The following is a 16,742-nucleotide window of genomic DNA, read 5'->3' on the forward strand; positions in this document are numbered from 1 at the left end:
AATATTTTTGGCAAATCTAAAGAGTCTTATCAATCAAATCTGACAAAATGTAATCTGCATTAAGTTAAAATTCTACTTTGTTAAGTTGATTTCAGTTTAAAGAACTGTATTGAGGCCTTCCATTGCTTCCTGTTTCACTGGGGTATACAAATGAGGTAACACGTGTAAAATCTATTTGTCATCCATCAACATGAGGAAAGGCAAAGACCTCACAACTGAAAATAGACAAATGGTGGCATTGGCTGTTATGCAGGTGAATGAGGACCCAAAAGCGACTTGGCGAAAACAGAGTTTTTAATCCAGTAAAGTTACTTTACAAACAAAAGGCATAATACTACTCGTAATGACGAGAACAGACTGGAGACTTGATCAAGAACTGCAGGTTGCCTCGGGAAGGCACTTGAACGTAGCAGACTCAGACACCTGCTCACCACGCAGCATCTGAGGGAAACACGACACGACAGGGCAATACCTAGACACAGCACGGTGAATAATAGACAAGGATCCGACAGGGCAGGAACGGAAAACAAGGAGAGAAATAGGGACTCTAATCAGGGAAAAGGATCGGGAACAGGTGTGGGAAGACTAAATGATTGATTAGGGGAATAGGAACAGCTGGGAGCAGGAACGGAACGATAGAGAGAAGAGAGAGCGAGAGAGTGAGAGAGGGAGGGGGAGAGAGAGGGATAGAAAGAGGGAAAGAACCTAATAAGACCAGCAGAGGGAAACGAATAGAAGGGGAAGCACAGGGACAAGACATGATAATCAATGACAAAACATGACAGTACCCCCCACTCACCGAGCGCCTCCTGGCGCACTCGAGGAGGAACCCTGGCGGCAACGGAGGAAATCATCAATAAGCGAACGGTCCAGCACGTCCCGAGACGGAACCCAACTCCTCTCCTCAGGACCGTAACCCTCCCAATCCACTAAGTATTGGTGACCCCGTCCCGAGAACGCATGTCCATGATCTTACGTACCTTGTAAATAGGTGCGCTCTCGACAAGGACGGGAGGGGGAGGGAAGACGAACGGGGGTGCGAAGAAAGGGCTTGACACAGGAGACATGGAAGACAGGATGGACGCGACGAAGATGTCGCGGAAGAAGCAGTCGCACAGCGACAGGATTGACGACCTGGGAGACACGGAACGGACCAATGAACCGCGGAGTCAACTTACGAGAAGCTGTCGTAAGAGGAAGGTTGCGAGTGGAAAGCCACACTCTCTGGCCGCAACAATACCTTGGACTCTTAATCCTGCGTTTATTGGCGGCTCTCACAGTCTGTGCCCTGTAACGGCAAAGTGCAGACCTCACCCTCCTCCAGGTGCGCTCACAACGTTGGACAAACGCTTGAGCGGAGGGAACGCTGGACTCGGCAAGCTGGGATGAGAACAGAGGAGGCTGGTAACCCAGACTACTCTGAAACGGAGATAACCCGGTAGCAGACGAAGGAAGCGAGTTGTGAGCGTATTCTGCCCAGGGGAGCTGTTCTGCCCAAGACGCAGGGTTTCTGAAAGAAAGGCTGCGTAGTATGCGACCAATCGTCTGATTGGCCCTCTCTGCTTGACCGTTAGACTGGGGATGAAACCCGGAAGAGAGACTGACGGACGCACCAATCAAACGACAGAACTCCCTCCAAAACTGTGACGTGAATTGCGGGCCTCTGTCTGAAACGGCGTCTAACGGGAGGCCATGAATTCTGAACACATTCTCGATGATGATTTGTGCCGTCTCCTTAGCGGAAGGAAGTTTAGCGAGGGGAATGAAATGTGCCGCCTTAGAGAACCTATCGACAACCGTAAGAATCACAGTCTTCCCCGCAGACAAAGGCAGACCGGTAATGAAGTCTAGGGCGATGTGAGACCATGGTCGAGAAGGAATGGGGAGCGGTCTGAGACGACCGGCAGGAGGAGAGTTACCCGACTTAGTCTGCGCGCAGTCCGAACAAGCAGCCACGAAACGGCGCGTGTCACGCTCCTGAGTCGGCCACCAAAAGCGCTGGCGAATAGACGCAAGAGTGCCTCGAACACCGGGATGACCAGCTAACTTGGCAGAGTGAGCCCACTGAAGAACAGCCAGACGAGTGGAAACAGGAACGAAAAGGAGGTTACTAGGACAAGCGCGGCGACGCAGTGTGCGTGAGTGCTTGCTTAACCTGTCTTTCAATTCCCCAGACTGTCAACCCGACAACACGCCCATAAGGAAGAATCCCCTCGGGATCAGTAGAAGCCACAGAAGAACTAAACAGACGGGATAAGGCATCAGGCTTGGTGTTTTTGCTACCCGGACGGTAAGAAATCACAAACTCGAAACGAGCGAAAAACAACGCCCAACGAGCTTGACGGGCATTAAGTCGTTTGGCAGAACGGATGTACTCAAGGTTCTTATGGTCTGTCCAAACGACAAAAGGAACGGTCGCCCCCTCCAACCACTGTCGCCATTCGCCTAGGGCTAAGCGGATGGCGAGCAGTTCACGGTTACCCACATCATAGTTGCGCTCAGATGGCGACAGGCGATGAGAAAAATAAGCGCAAGGATGAACCTTATCGTCAGACTGGAAGCGCTGGGATAGAATGGCTCCCACGCCTACCTCTGAAGCGTCAACCTCGACAATGAATTGTCTAGTGACGTCAGGAGTAACGAGGATAGGAGCGGACGTAAAACGTTCTTTTAGAAGATCAAAAGCTCCCTGGGCGGAACCGGACCACTTAAAACACGTCTTGACAGAAGTAAGAGCTGTGAGAGGGGCAGCAACTTGACCGAAATTACGAATGAAACGCCGATAGAAATTAGCGAAACCTAAAAAGCGCTGCAACTCGACACGTGACCTTGGAACGGGCCAATCACTGACAGCTTGGACCTTAGCGGAATCCATCTGAATGCCTTCAGCGGAAATAACGGAACCGAGAAAAGTAACGGAGGAGACATGAAAAGAGCACTTCTCAGCCTTTACGTAGAGACAATTCTCTAAAAGGCGCTGTAGAACACGTCGAACGTGCTGAACATGAATCTCGAGTGACGGTGAAAAAATCAGGATATCGTCAAGATAGACAAAAACAAAGATGTTCAGCATGTCTCTCAGAACATCATTAACTAATGCCTGAAAAACAGCTGGCGCATTGGCGAGACCAAACGGCAGAACCCGGTACTCAAAATGCCCTAACGGAGTGTTAAACGCCGTTTTCCACTCGTCCCCCTCTCTGATGCGCACGAGATGGTAAGCGTTACGAAGGTCCAACTTAGTAAAGCACCTGGCTCCTGCAGAATCTCGAAGGCTGATGACATAAGGGGAAGCGGATAATGATTCTTAACCGTTATGTCATTCAGCCCTCGATAATCCACGCAGGGGCGCAGAGTACCGTCCTTCTTCTTAACAAAAAGAACCCCGCCCCGGCCGGAGAGGAAGAAGGCACTATGGTACCGGCGTCAAGAGACACAGATAAATAATCCTCGAGAGCCTTACGTTCGGGAGCCGACAGAGAGTATAGTCTACCCCGAGGAGGAGTGGTCCCCGGAAGGAGATCAATACTACAATCATACGACCGGTGAGGAGGAAGGGAGTTGGCTCGGGACCGACTGAAGACCGTGCGCAGATCATGATATTCCTCCGGCACTCCTGTCAAATCGCCAGGTTCCTCCTGAGAAGTGGGGACAGAAGAAATGGGAGGGATGGCAGACATTAAACACTTCACATGACAAGAAACGTTCCAGGATAGGATAGAATTACTAGACCAATTAATAGAAGGATTATGACATACTAGCCAGGGATGACCCAAAACAACAGGTGTAAAAGGTGAACGAAAAATCAAAAAAGAAATAGTCTCACTGTGGTTACCAGATACTGTGAGAGTTTAAGGTAGTGTCTCAAATCTGATACTGGGAAGATGACTACCATCTAAGGCAAACATGGGCGTAGGCTTGTCTAACTGTCTGAAAGGAATGTCATGTTTCCGAGCCCATGCTTCGTCCATGAAACAACCCTCAGCCCCAGAGTCAATCAAGGCACTGCATGTAGCACCCGAACCAGTCCAGCGTAGATGGACCGACATAGTAGTACAGGATCTAGATGAAGAGACCTGAGTAGTAGCGCTCACCAGTAGCCCTCCGCTTACTGATGAGCTCTGGCCTTTACTGGACATGAATTGACAAAATGTCCATCAAATCCGCAATAGAGGCACAGGCGGTTGGTGATCCTCCGTTCCCTCTCCTTGGTCGAGATGCGAATACCTCCCAGCTGCATGGGCTCAGTCTCTGAGCCAGAGGAGGGAGATGGTTGCGATGCGGAGCAGGGAAACACCGTTGACGCGAGCTCTCTTCCACGAGCTTGGTGGCGAAGATCTACCCGTCGTTCTATGCGGATGGCGAGAGCAATCAAAGAGTCCACACTGGAAGGAACCTCCCGAGAGAGAATCTCATCTTTGACCACTGCGTGGAGTCCCTCCAGAAAACGAGCGAGCAGCGCCGGCTCGTTCCAGTCACTAGAGGCAGCAAGAGTGCGAAACTCTATAGAGTAATCCGTTATGGATCGATCACCTTGGCATAGGGAAGCCAGGGCCCTAGAAGCCTCCCTACCAAAAACTGAACGGTCAAAAACCCGAATCATCTCCTCTTTAAAGTTCTGGTAATTGTTAGAACAATCAGCCCTTGCCTCCCAGATAGCTGTGCCCCACTCTCGAGCCCGGCCAGTAAGGAGTGAAATGACGTAAGCAACCCGAGCTCTCTCGCTAGAGTATGTGTTGGGTTGGAGAGAGAATACAATATCACACTGGGTGAGAAAGGAGCGGCACTCCGTGGGCTGCCCGGAGTAGCAAGGTGGGTTATTAACCCTAGGTTCCGGAGGCTCGGCAGGCCAGGAAGTAACAGGTGGCACGAGACGAAGACTCTGGAACTGTCCAGGGAGGTCGGAAACCTGAGCGGCCAGGTTCTCCACGGCATGGCGAGCAGCAGACAATTCCTGCTCGTGTCTGCCGAGCATGGCTCCTTGGATCTCGACGGCAGTGTTACGAGCATCTGTAGTCGCTGGGTCCATTCCTTGGTCGGATCCTTCTGTTATGCAGGTGAATGAGGACCCAAAAGCGACTTGGCGAAAACAGAGTTTTTAATCCAGTAAAGTTACTTTACAAACAAAAGGCATAATACTACTCGTAATGACGAGAACAGACTGGAGACTTGATCAAGAACTGCAGGTTGCCTCGGGAAGGCACTTGAACGTAGCAGACTCAGACACCTGCTCACCACGCAGCATCTGAGGGAAACACGACACGACAGGGCAATACCTAGACACAGCACGGTGAATAATAGACAAGGATCCGACAGGGCAGGAACGGAAAACAAGGAGAGAAATAGGGACTCTAATCAGGGAAAAGGATCGGGAACAGGTGTGGGAAGACTAAATGATTGATTAGGGGAATAGGAACAGCTGGGAGCAGGAACGGAACGATAGAGAGAAGAGAGAGCGAGAGAGTGAGAGAGGGAGGGGGAGAGAGAGGGATAGAAAGAGGGAAAGAACCTAATAAGACCAGCAGAGGGAAACGAATAGAAGGGGAAGCACAGGGACAAGACATGATAATCAATGACAAAACATGACATTGGCAATAGGTTCAAAAAATAGCTAAAGACTAAAAAATAAATATACCACTTATCACTATTAGGGGAACAATTAAGAAGTTGAAAACCACTGTGGTAAACTTGTCTGTTAGAGGAAGCAAGTGTATCTTGTCCCCACGTTCAATGAGGAAGATCGTGCTGGAGGCAAAGAAAAATCCAGGGGACACAGTTGGAGAATTACAAATCTTGGTCGCATCTTGGGGTCACCAAGTCTCTAAATCTACAATTAGATGCCACCTCCATGTCAATAGGCTCTTAGGAAGGTTTGCCAGAAAAAAAATGCCTTTAGTGAGAGCAACCAACAAATGTAAACGCCTGGAGTTTGCTAAACTACATTGGCACTTTGATTGAACCCGAGCTCTATGGTCAGATGAGACGAAAATAGAGGTCTTTGTCCACGCAAACTAGCAGTGGGTTTGGCGTTGAAAGGATGCATATGCAGAAAAGAATACCATACCTACTGTAATATATGGTGGTGGTTCTTTAATGTTGTGGGGCTGTTTTGCATGTTAAAGGTCCGATGCAGTGGTTTTTATCTCAATATGAAATTATTTCTGGGTAACAATTAAGCACCATACTGTGATTGAAATGATGAAAATGGTTCAAAAATAAATAAATAGCTTCTTGGCAAAGAGGAATTTCTCAAGCAAGAAATTTGCTAGGACTGTCTGGGAGTGGTCTGAGTAGGGAGGAGAAAACTGAAAACTAGCTGTTATTGGCATCAGTCTAGTAACTAATTTAACGCCTGATGTTGTCGTCCAACTAAAACAGGCTGACAAGGGGGCCTTTTCAAACAGCTCTTACAATAAAAGGGCATTATCATGATTTTCACAATTTCCCAGTATTATTCCAACCTCAAAGTATGGATATATACAGTTGAAGTCGGAAGTTTACATACACCTTAGCCAAATATATTTAAACTCATTTTTTTCCTAGTAAAAAATCCCTCTCTTAGGTCAGTTAGGATCACAACTTTATTTTAAGAATGTGAAACGTCAGAATAATAGTAGAAAGTATGATTTATTTCAGCTTTTATTTCTTTCATCACATTCTCAGTGGGTCAGAAGATTACATACACTCAATTAGTATTTGGTAGCATTGCCTTTAAATTATTTAATTTGGGTCAAACGTTTCGGGTAGCCTTCCACAAGCTTCCCGCAATAAGTTGGGTGAATTTTGACCCATTCCTCCTGATAGAGCTGGTTTAACTGAGTCAGGTTTGTAGGCCTCCTTGCTCACACACGCTTTTTCAGTTCTGCTCACAAATTTTCAATGGGATTGAGGTCAGGGCTTTGTGATGGCCACTCCAATACCTTGACTTTGTTGTCCTTAAGCCATTTTGCCACAACTTTGGAAGTATGCTTGGGGTCATTGTCCATTTGAAAGACCCATTTGCGACCAAGCTTTAACTTCTTGACTGATGTCTTGAGATGTTGCTTCAAAATAACCACATCATTTTCTTACCTCATGCAGCCATCTATTTTGTGAAGTGCACAAGTCCCTCTTGCAGCAAAGCACCCCCACGACATGATGCTGCCACCCCGGTTGGGATGGTATTCTTCGGCTTGCAAGCCTCCCCTTTTTCCTCCAAACATAACGATGGTAATTTAGTCCAAACAGTTATATTTTTGTTTCATCAGACCAGAGAACATTTCTCCAAAAAGTACGATCTTTGTCCCCATGTGCAGTTGCAAACCGTAGTCTGGCATTTTTTATGGCGGTTTTGGAGCAGTGGCTTCTTCCTTGCGGAGTGGCCTTTCAGGTTATGTTGATGTTGGGCTCGTTTTACTGTGGATATAGATACTTTTGTACCTGTTTCCTCCAGCATCTTCACAAGGTCCTTTGCTGTTGTTCTGGGATTGATTTGCACTTTTCGCACTAAAGTACGTTCATCTCTAGGAGACAGAATTCGCCTCCTTCCTGAGCGGTATGACGGCTGCGTGGTCCCATGGTGTTTATACTTGCGTACTATTGTTTGTACAGATGAACGTGGTACCTTCAGGCGTTTGGAAATTGCTCCCAAGGATGAACCAGACTTGTGAAGGTCTTCAATGTTTTTCTGATGTCTTGGCTGATTTCTTTTGATTTTCCCATGATGTCAAGCAAAGAGGCACTGAGTTTGAAGGTAGGCCTTGAAATACATCCACAGGTACACCTCCAATTGACTCAAATTATGTCAATTAGCCTATCAGAAGCTTCTAAAGCCATGACATCCTTTTCTGGAATTTTCCAAGCTGTTTAAAGGCACAGTCAACTTAGTGTATGTAAACTTCTGACCCACTGGAATTGTGATACAGTGAGTTACAAGTGAAATAATCTGTCTGTAAACAATTGTTGGAAAAATTACTTGTGTCATGCACAAAGTAGATGTCCTAACTGACTTGCCAAAACTATAGTTTGTTAACAAGAAATTTGTGGCGTGGTTAAATAGCGAGTTTTAATGACTCCAATCTAAGTGTATGTAAACTTCCGACCTAAACTGTATATAAAACACAGGACACCGCGTTTTGACTGCACTGGGCCTTTAAGGTCAACAACATCATTAACCTTTATTGTTTGTTGAGTCATTGCGTTCTAGGAATATGGGACAAATACTCAACTTTTGATTACTTTAATACACATACAGTGCATTCGGAAAATATTCAGATGCCTTGAATTTTTCCACATTTTGTTACTTTACAGCCTTATTCTAAAATGTATTAAATATGTTTTTCTCTCTCATCCATCTACACACAATAGCCCATATTGACAAAGCAAAAACAGTTGTTGTTTTTTGGTGCAAATTGATAAAAAATAAAACATTTACATAAGTATTCAGACCCTTTACTCATTACTTTGTTGAAGCACTTTTGGCAACGATTACAGCCTTCTTAGGTATGATGCTAAAAGCTTGGCACATCTGCATTTGGGGACTTTCTTCCATTCTTCTCTGCAGATCCTTTCAAGCTCTGTCAAGTTGGATGGGGACTGTCGCTGCACAGCTATTTTCAGGTCTCCCCAGAGATGTTTGATCAGGTTCAAGTCCAGACTCTGGCTAGGCCACTCAAGGACATTCAGAGACTTGTCCCAAAGCCACTCCTGCATTGGCTTGGCTGTGTGCTTAGGGTTGTTGTCCTGTTGGAAGGTAAACCTTTGTCCCAGTCTGAGGTCCTAAGCACTCTGGAGCAGGTTTTTATTAAGGATCTCTCTGTATTTTGCATCGTTCATCTTGCCCTCGATCCTGACTAGTCTCCCAGTCCCTGCCGCTGAAAAACATCCCCACAGCATGATGCTGCAACCACCACGATGCTGCAACCACCACGCTTCACCGTAGGGATGGTATTGGCCAAGTGATGAGTGGTGCCTGGTTTCCTCCAAACATGACGCTTGGCATTTAGACCAAATAGTTAAATATTGTTTCATCAGACCAGATAACCTTGTTTCTCATGGTCTGAGAGTCCTTTAGGTGCCTTTTGGAAAACTCCAAGTGGGCTGTCATGTGCCTTTTACTGAGGAGGGTTTTCTGTCTGGCCACTCTACCATAATGGCATGGTTTGTGGAGTGCTGCAGAGATGGTTGTCCTTCTGGAAGGTTCTCTCATCTCCAAAGAGGAACTCTGGAGCTCTGTCTTAATTTGGCCGGGCGGCCAGCTCTAGGAAGAGTCTTGGTGGCTCCAAACTTCTTCCATTTAAGAGGCCGCTGTGTTCTTGGAGACCTTCAATGCTACACTACTTTTTTTGGTACCCTTCCTCAGATCTGTGCCTCGACACAATCCTATCTCTGAGCTCTACGGACAATTCTCTCAACCTCCTGGCACTGTCAACTATGGGACCTTATATAGACAGGTGTGTGCCTTTCCAAATCATGTCCAATCAATTGAATTTACCACAGGTGGACTCCATTCATGTTGTATAAACATCTCAAGGATGGTCAATGGAAACAGGATGCAATTTAGAGTCTCATAGCAAAGGGTCTGAATACTTATGTAAATAAGGTATTTCTGGTTTTTATTTTTTATAAATTTGCTAGCATTTCAAAAAAACAGTTTTTACTTTGTCATTATGCGGTATTGTGTGTAGATTGATGAATAAAAACATGTATTTAATCCATTTTAGAATAAGGCTGTAATGTAACAAAAAGAGGGAAGGAGTCTGAATACTTTTCCAATGCACTGTATAAGTGAATTTGTCCCAAAACTTTTGGTCTCCTAAAATGAAGGAAATATGTAAAAAAGTGCTATAATTTCTAAACTGTTCACCCAATATGAATCAAAAATACCATCAAACTAAAGCTGAAATCCAAAGTGATGGAGTAGAGAGATAAAACGTCGAAACATTTGTCACTGTCCCAATACTTTTGGAGCTCACCGTAGCTCAGTATTTGTGTCATTTATTTTATACAGTATTTTGTTTCTTGTCTTTATTAAGGGTGCCAATAAATTTGGAGGAGACACACACACACACACACACACACACACACACACACACACACACACACACACACACACACACACACACACACACACACACACACACACACACACACACACACACACACACACACACACACACACACACACACACACACACACAAACACACAGTCAACCCTACAACAATGGGTGGTTGGCTTTGACCCAGTATGCAGCTCAGTGTGTTTTTGAACTGTGAATGTGGATGCTGATTGAGAGATCTGTGGAAAACCTGCAGGACTGCAGAGATGGCAGTTCTCCCATGGAGAGGGGCTCTGTCCAGGCCTTTGTGCTGTTGACCGTTTACTCCATTCATTTTGCTTCGTTTTCTCACATGTGCAAAAGCACCAGTATGGCCAATTCATCATTCAAAAGTATGTCCTCTAGCCAGTTTATCCGTGCTCATAGCACGCCATATGTGTACTGTGTGCCATATGCATTCAGTCAAAATTCTGGACATGGAATAGCTGGCTAGCAAGAATACTCTTGTCGTACATCATTGAGGACCACATGATGTATCTGAATTAAGTCATCCATGTTCCCTCAGGATGCTCCCTGCATTGTTGGAAAAGGACCCGTAAGTAAAGCATTTGCACTGTTTACACCTGTTGTCTACAAAGCATGTGGCAACTAAAAATGTGATTTGATTAATTGCAAACTCACATCCTCTCTCGTATAGTCTTTTCTGTAACAAAAAAGGCACATTGAATTGGTTGTTGTACGTGTTTGCCGGTGGGAATCAATTGTCGGCTCGTGCCTTAAGATTGTAAGATGGGGTAAAGCAATTGTCATTACATTAGTGTGTGCAGTTGTTTTGTGTGTGTGGATATGGTAATGAGATGCACAGGATGCCTGACTACATGCGAGAGAGAGGTCTCAGAGGAATTAAGAGCAGCGCTCCCCATCCCTGGACTAAAGCTGATAGAGGTCCTCAACACAATCCCTGGAAAACACACTGCTCCACTCACTCACTAGGGACTTTCAAACAAATTAAGAAAGCAATGGGACGACGAGGGAGAATCCAATGCCTATTCCCACCATCAAGACCCGCATTCCTCTTCTTGTGCTTTTAACTTTTGTTTTCTCTCACTATCTCTCTCTCTCTCTCTCCCTTTATCTCTTTCTCCCTCCGCAGTGTTGTTTCCTTAGTTTGCTTTCCACTCGTACTCCTCTGGCAGTCGCAGAGCGCTGCAGCCACTTTCAAAGGCTCGGCTGTCACGCACCGGCTTTGAGTCGCGTTTGAATTTTTAACGTACATGTTGTCAGGGTGCCGTCAGGAGTGATTGACAGGTTCGTCCCAGAGCAGCACCGGGCTTGGCAGGCTGGCTGTCTTTTGTCAGAAGCAGCTGAGGAAAAGCAACAAAGGAAGGAGCATAGAAGGGAAAACACACATAGGCCTGAATAAAACACTGCTCTTACCCATTTCTCAATAAAGACCAAATTAGATTAAACTTAAGGCAGGCAGTCGTCAGGCAGATTTGATATTTTCCGCCCGTTGCTCTTGTAGTATTGTTTTGATGATATGCCTACTGCTCAATAGCTCTCTCAACGGGACACAAACGGAGATCAGAAAGAGTTGCTTATAGGAATGGATGATGTTTACACTGTTCGTTATAAGGAATGTGCTATATTGATTTACTTGACTGATTTCAGTTCAGCCGACACTCACCTCGTTTTGTAGATATGAGCTATAGCCTCCGAGTGGCCTTGTTCTGAATAAGAGACTGCTTAATACTTTGATACGGGATGTAAAGCTGTTACTAAGGAAACAGAAATATAAGACTAGTTCCTAGGAACATGATGGCACCCGCTTTACCCATAGGCCTACTAAGAAATAGTAATCAATGGTAAAAGAGTTTATTGAATCGAGGGCCACAGCAGCAAGCATAACATGATTGCTCAATAGCCTATATACTTGGCATCAATAAGATGGAGAAAGTCATCCAGAGACAGCCAGCCATGCATTGTAATGTTGTCAGGGCCAGAGATTCAGCAGGAGGCAGAAGGTTCAGGTGCATACGTGTCCATATTTATTTACAATGCTCAAGTACAGTAGGTGATAAAGACGATGAGAAATACACCGAGACAAAATACTTACTTGCCTTCATTACAAAACAACAAAACTAGCTGAGCCTCAAGCAGGTGGACCCCGTAGCTTCCATAGATATTACAGGTTGGATGTGTACCTGGCTCGATCCCCACTTGAATTCAAAACCAGAACTGAATTGTCACGTAAAACAGGCTCATGCCCGAGGACACTCCCTGGAAGATACCAACAGGCACGGCAACATGTAACACCAAAACTGGCAAATTATACAAATGCAACTGGCATTCTCATAATAAGCACATTACATAATATTGCATCTCAGGAGAAACACGTTCTCTGGAGTGATGAATCACGCTTCGTCATCTGGATTGTTGTTAACACCTGGTTAGCGTAACAGCTAAACTAGACTTGAAATTGATCTGACTTGACTTACCCGTGATGAAATGATCCAGGCAGACCCGTTACTGACAGCTGTCTGGGTTCAAGTCTTGACGGGTTAAAAGGTTTCTTTGCTTTTCTGACAGTTATTGAGTCTTATCTTGGTGTCACGAATGGTGTTTTGTGTTTGCGGAGACCATGGTGATGAAGTAGCCACCCTTTGCCTTGATGACAGCTTTGCACACTTGGCATTATCTCAACCAGCTTCATGAGGTAGTCACCTGGAATGCATTTCATTTAAGAGTTGTGCCTTGTTAAAAGTTCATTTGTAGAATTTATTGCAAGATAAATAATAAATAATAAGCAAAAAGAAACAACAGTCCATCATTACTTTAAGACATGAAGGTCAGTGTAAGGACTGATTCCGGACAGGAGAAGCAGGTACGGGAGTCAAACATTTATTCAGGAACAGACATAGAACATGACAGGAACAGCGTCAGCACACGGGAAAACAAGGACATATGACAAACAATCCCGAAGCAGGGAACAGAGTTAGGAAACAGACAGATATAGGGAGGGAAATTACACAAGTAATTGATTCCACGTGAGTCCAATGAGAGCTGATGCGCTGTGACGGGGAAAGGCAGGTGTGCATACTGAAGGTGGCTTGAGTGCGTAATGTAGGGGAATCTGGCGCCCTCGAGCGCCAGAGGAAGGAAGAGCGGGAGCAGGCATGACAGTCAGTCAATCCGGATCATTTCTACCTTCACATGTCAAAGTTTCTTCAATTGCAATTGTAAAAATGATCATTCACTATGATGAAACTGGCTCTCATGAGGGCCGCCACAGGAAAGGAAAATCCAGAGTTACCTCTGCTGCAGAGGATAAGTTCATTAGAGTTAACTGCACCTTAAATTGCAGCCCAAATAAATGCTTCACGGAGTTCAAGTAACAGACACATCTCAACATCAACTGTTCAGAGGAGACTATGTGAATTAGGCCTTCATGGTTGCATTGTTGCAAAGAAATCGCTACTAAAGGACACCAATAAGAAGAAGAGACTTGCTTGGGCTAAGAAACATGAGCAATGGACATTAGACCAGTGGAAATCTGTCCTTTGGTCTGATGAGTCCAAATTTGAGAGTTTTGGTTCCAACCGCTGTGTCTTTATGAGAAGCAGAATCGGTGAACGGATGATCTCTGCATGTGTGGTTCCCACCGTGAAGCCTGGCGGAGGAGCTGTGATGGTGTGGGGGTGCCTTGCTGGTGACACTGTCAGTGACTGAGTTAGAATTCACATTTAACCAACATGGCCACCACAGCATTCTGCAGCGATACGCCATCTCATCTCGTTTGCGCTTGTGGGACAATCACTTGTTTTTCAACAGAACAATGACATAAAACACAACTCCAGGCTGTGTAAGGGATATTTGACCAAGAAGGAAAGTAATGGAGTGCTGCATCAGATGACCTGGACTCCACGATCACCTGACCTCAGCATATGTGGGAACTCCTTAAAGACTGTTGGAAAATCATTCCAGGTGAAGCTGGTTGAGAGAATGCCAAGAGTGTGCAAAGCTGTCATCAAGGAAAAGGGTGGCTTCTTTGAAGAGTCTACTATATAAAATATATTTGATTTGTTTAACACTTTTTTTTGTTACTACTTGATTCCATATGTGTTATTTCATAGTTTAGAGTAGAAAGTAGAAAATAGTAAAAAATTGGTTGGTGTGTCCTAACTTTTGACTGATAAATTATTGATACATTTTACATACACATAGACTGCTGTTGTAACATTAAGAAAAGTCTGAGAACATACTCTGTAATAACTTACTCTTACTTGGCAATTTAAGTAAAATGTCTGGTGTATCCCTTCTATTGCAAAATGCATGCGTTTCTTTCTTTTGTGGTGAAAGTCTTTTTTTTTTGTGGACAGGCAGTGAATCCAACCAGTCAAGTGTCTTTATAATTTGGAAGCATTCCATGGTGTGGATTTTTGTCCAAATGGATTTAATCATCTCAAGCGAATCATCTCAACAGTCTATGTCAACAGCCGTAGATTTCAATTAGCTGTGAAAGTGTACGCCTGGTAAAAAGGACGTGTTTTTTTTCTTATCTATTCTAGAGGGCCGCACATGATGGAGAAAGAGTGACTTCCACTCCCCCCACTGAAAGGTTATGCTTTTCGTTCTCCCGGCATCTTTCTAAAAGAACACATTTCTGCCCGTTTGATAACTCCTTGACATTTGACAGTCTTTTCAGACCAATCAGTCAGCGCTGACAGTTTTTTTTTTCAATGCTACCCGTCTCGAGGAGTAGCACTTGGGGAAAAACCGTCCTGCCACTTTTCTCAAGCCTATCAAAGGCAGCCCTTCGCCACGACGATCAACATCTGATACCACCACCACCACCACTGCCATCAATGTTTTTGGACTTCTTTCATTTTTATTCATTTCATTTTTTTCTCTTAAACCTTCATCACGAACATCAGAGCTGAACCCTGATGGAATGAAGTGCCCCACTTTCCAGTGTCAAATGGTGGCAGATTATTCTCGCCTCCCTAACCTTCTCCCAGTGTTGCCAGAACATTACAGTGACGTAGTTTTCACCAGAGGCCCCACGACTCAACTAAACTATTCCATATTGGCGCTTACTGCTTTTATTCTCAGAGGATCATTTTCCCCATATATTTTCTATATAGTCATACAATTAGACCTACTGTGCATTATCTACTGTATAGCCTATTATCCCGGAGGAGAGCGAGGGCTATGGGAACGCAACAAAGCTGTCAGTCTCTGGTTACATAATTCATATCAGCCATATTCAAACAAAATTTAACATTGTCATTCATCTAGGCAGGCGTGTGTGTGAAAGCACAGATAACTCCAAAGTAATAAATTAATAACGCTCTACCATGGGAGCATGTGAATGAGCATGTTTAGTCATTCTGTTTGACAACAAAAGGAAACGGCCTATTCCGGGGAGTGGAAATCAAATTCACACTGATATTGTTGCCTCCTCCAAATGAGTCTGAGCCTGTACTAGCAGTAAAATGGCTCAAATTAACTGTATGGGAGCAATTTTTGTTTGCCCAGAAAGAGAGGAAGATATTCAAGGAAAACAGTTTGGAGTCAGAGTGTCCTTGTTCTTAGAAAGCATTGTTTGTTGAAGAAAACATGAGTTTATGATTGCTTATAAAACTTGATAAAGGATTGGGAACCTTGAATCTGGAGGTAGCAGGAAGTGCATGTTTATTTGTTGATGCCTAGCATTGTAAACAACCAGCTCAATTATTTGAGAAAACTTGCTCTGATACACTCAGGTGCGACCTCAGTATGAGCAATTTTCGGTGGTAGAAATACAGTGGAAGTCGGATCTTTACATTCACCTTAGCCAAATACATTTAAATGCAGTTTTTCACAATTCCTGACAATTATATACCAGTAAAAAGTCCCAGTCTTAGGTCAGTTAGGATCACCACCTTATTTTAAGAATGTGAAATGTCAGAATAATAGTAGAGAGAATCATTTATTTCAGCTTTTATTTCTTTCTTCACATTCCCAGTGGGTCAGAAGTTTACATATACTTAATTAGTATTTGGTAGCAGTGCCTTTAAATTGTTTAACTTGGGTCAAATGTTTTGGGTAGCCTTCCACATGCTTCCCACAATAAGTTGGGTGAATTTTGTCCCATTCCTCCTGACAGGGCTGGTGTCACGGAGTCAGGTTTGTAGGCCTCCTTGCTCACACATGCTTTTTCAGTTCTGCCCACAAATTATCTATGTGATTGATGTCAGGGCTTTGTGATGGACACTCCAATACCTTGACTTTGTTGTCCTTAAGCCATTTTGTCACAACTTTGGAAGTATGCTTGGGGTCGTTGTCCATTTGGAAGACCCATTTGCGACCAAGCTTTAACTTCCTGACTGATGTCTTGAGATGTTGCTTCAATATATCCACATAATTTTCCTACCTCATAATGCCATCTATTTTGTGAAGTTCACCAGTCCCTCCTGCAGCAAAGCACCCCCTCAACATGATACTGCCATCCCCGTGCTTCACGGCTGGGATAGTGTTCTTCGGCTTGCAAGCCTCCCCATTTTTCCTCCAAACATAACGATGGACATTATGGCCAAACAGTTCTATTTTTGTTTCATCAGACCAGAGGACATTTCTCCAAATAGTACAATCTTTGTCCTCATGTGCAGTTGCAAATCGTAGTCTGGCTTTTTTATGGTGGTTTTGGAGCAGTGGCTTCGTCCT

At 44.6% G+C, this 16,742-nt stretch overlaps 1 long non-coding RNA gene across 1 annotated transcript in view; it reads left to right on the forward strand.

The window, feature by feature from the left end:
* Positions 1 to 10,468: 10,468 nt before the first annotated feature.
* Positions 10,469 to 16,742, forward strand: part of LOC124039248 — a 33,072-nt gene continuing 26,798 nt past the window's right edge. The window contains exon 1 of the long non-coding RNA XR_006839534.1: positions 10,469 to 10,632. This is a non-coding gene — a long non-coding RNA (uncharacterized LOC124039248). The remainder of the gene's footprint in view (positions 10,633 to 16,742) is intronic.

The sequence above is a fragment of the Oncorhynchus gorbuscha genome, linkage group LG07, assembly GCF_021184085.1.
Source record: "Oncorhynchus gorbuscha isolate QuinsamMale2020 ecotype Even-year linkage group LG07, OgorEven_v1.0, whole genome shotgun sequence".
Classification (NCBI taxonomy): Eukaryota; Metazoa; Chordata; class Actinopteri; order Salmoniformes; family Salmonidae; genus Oncorhynchus; species Oncorhynchus gorbuscha.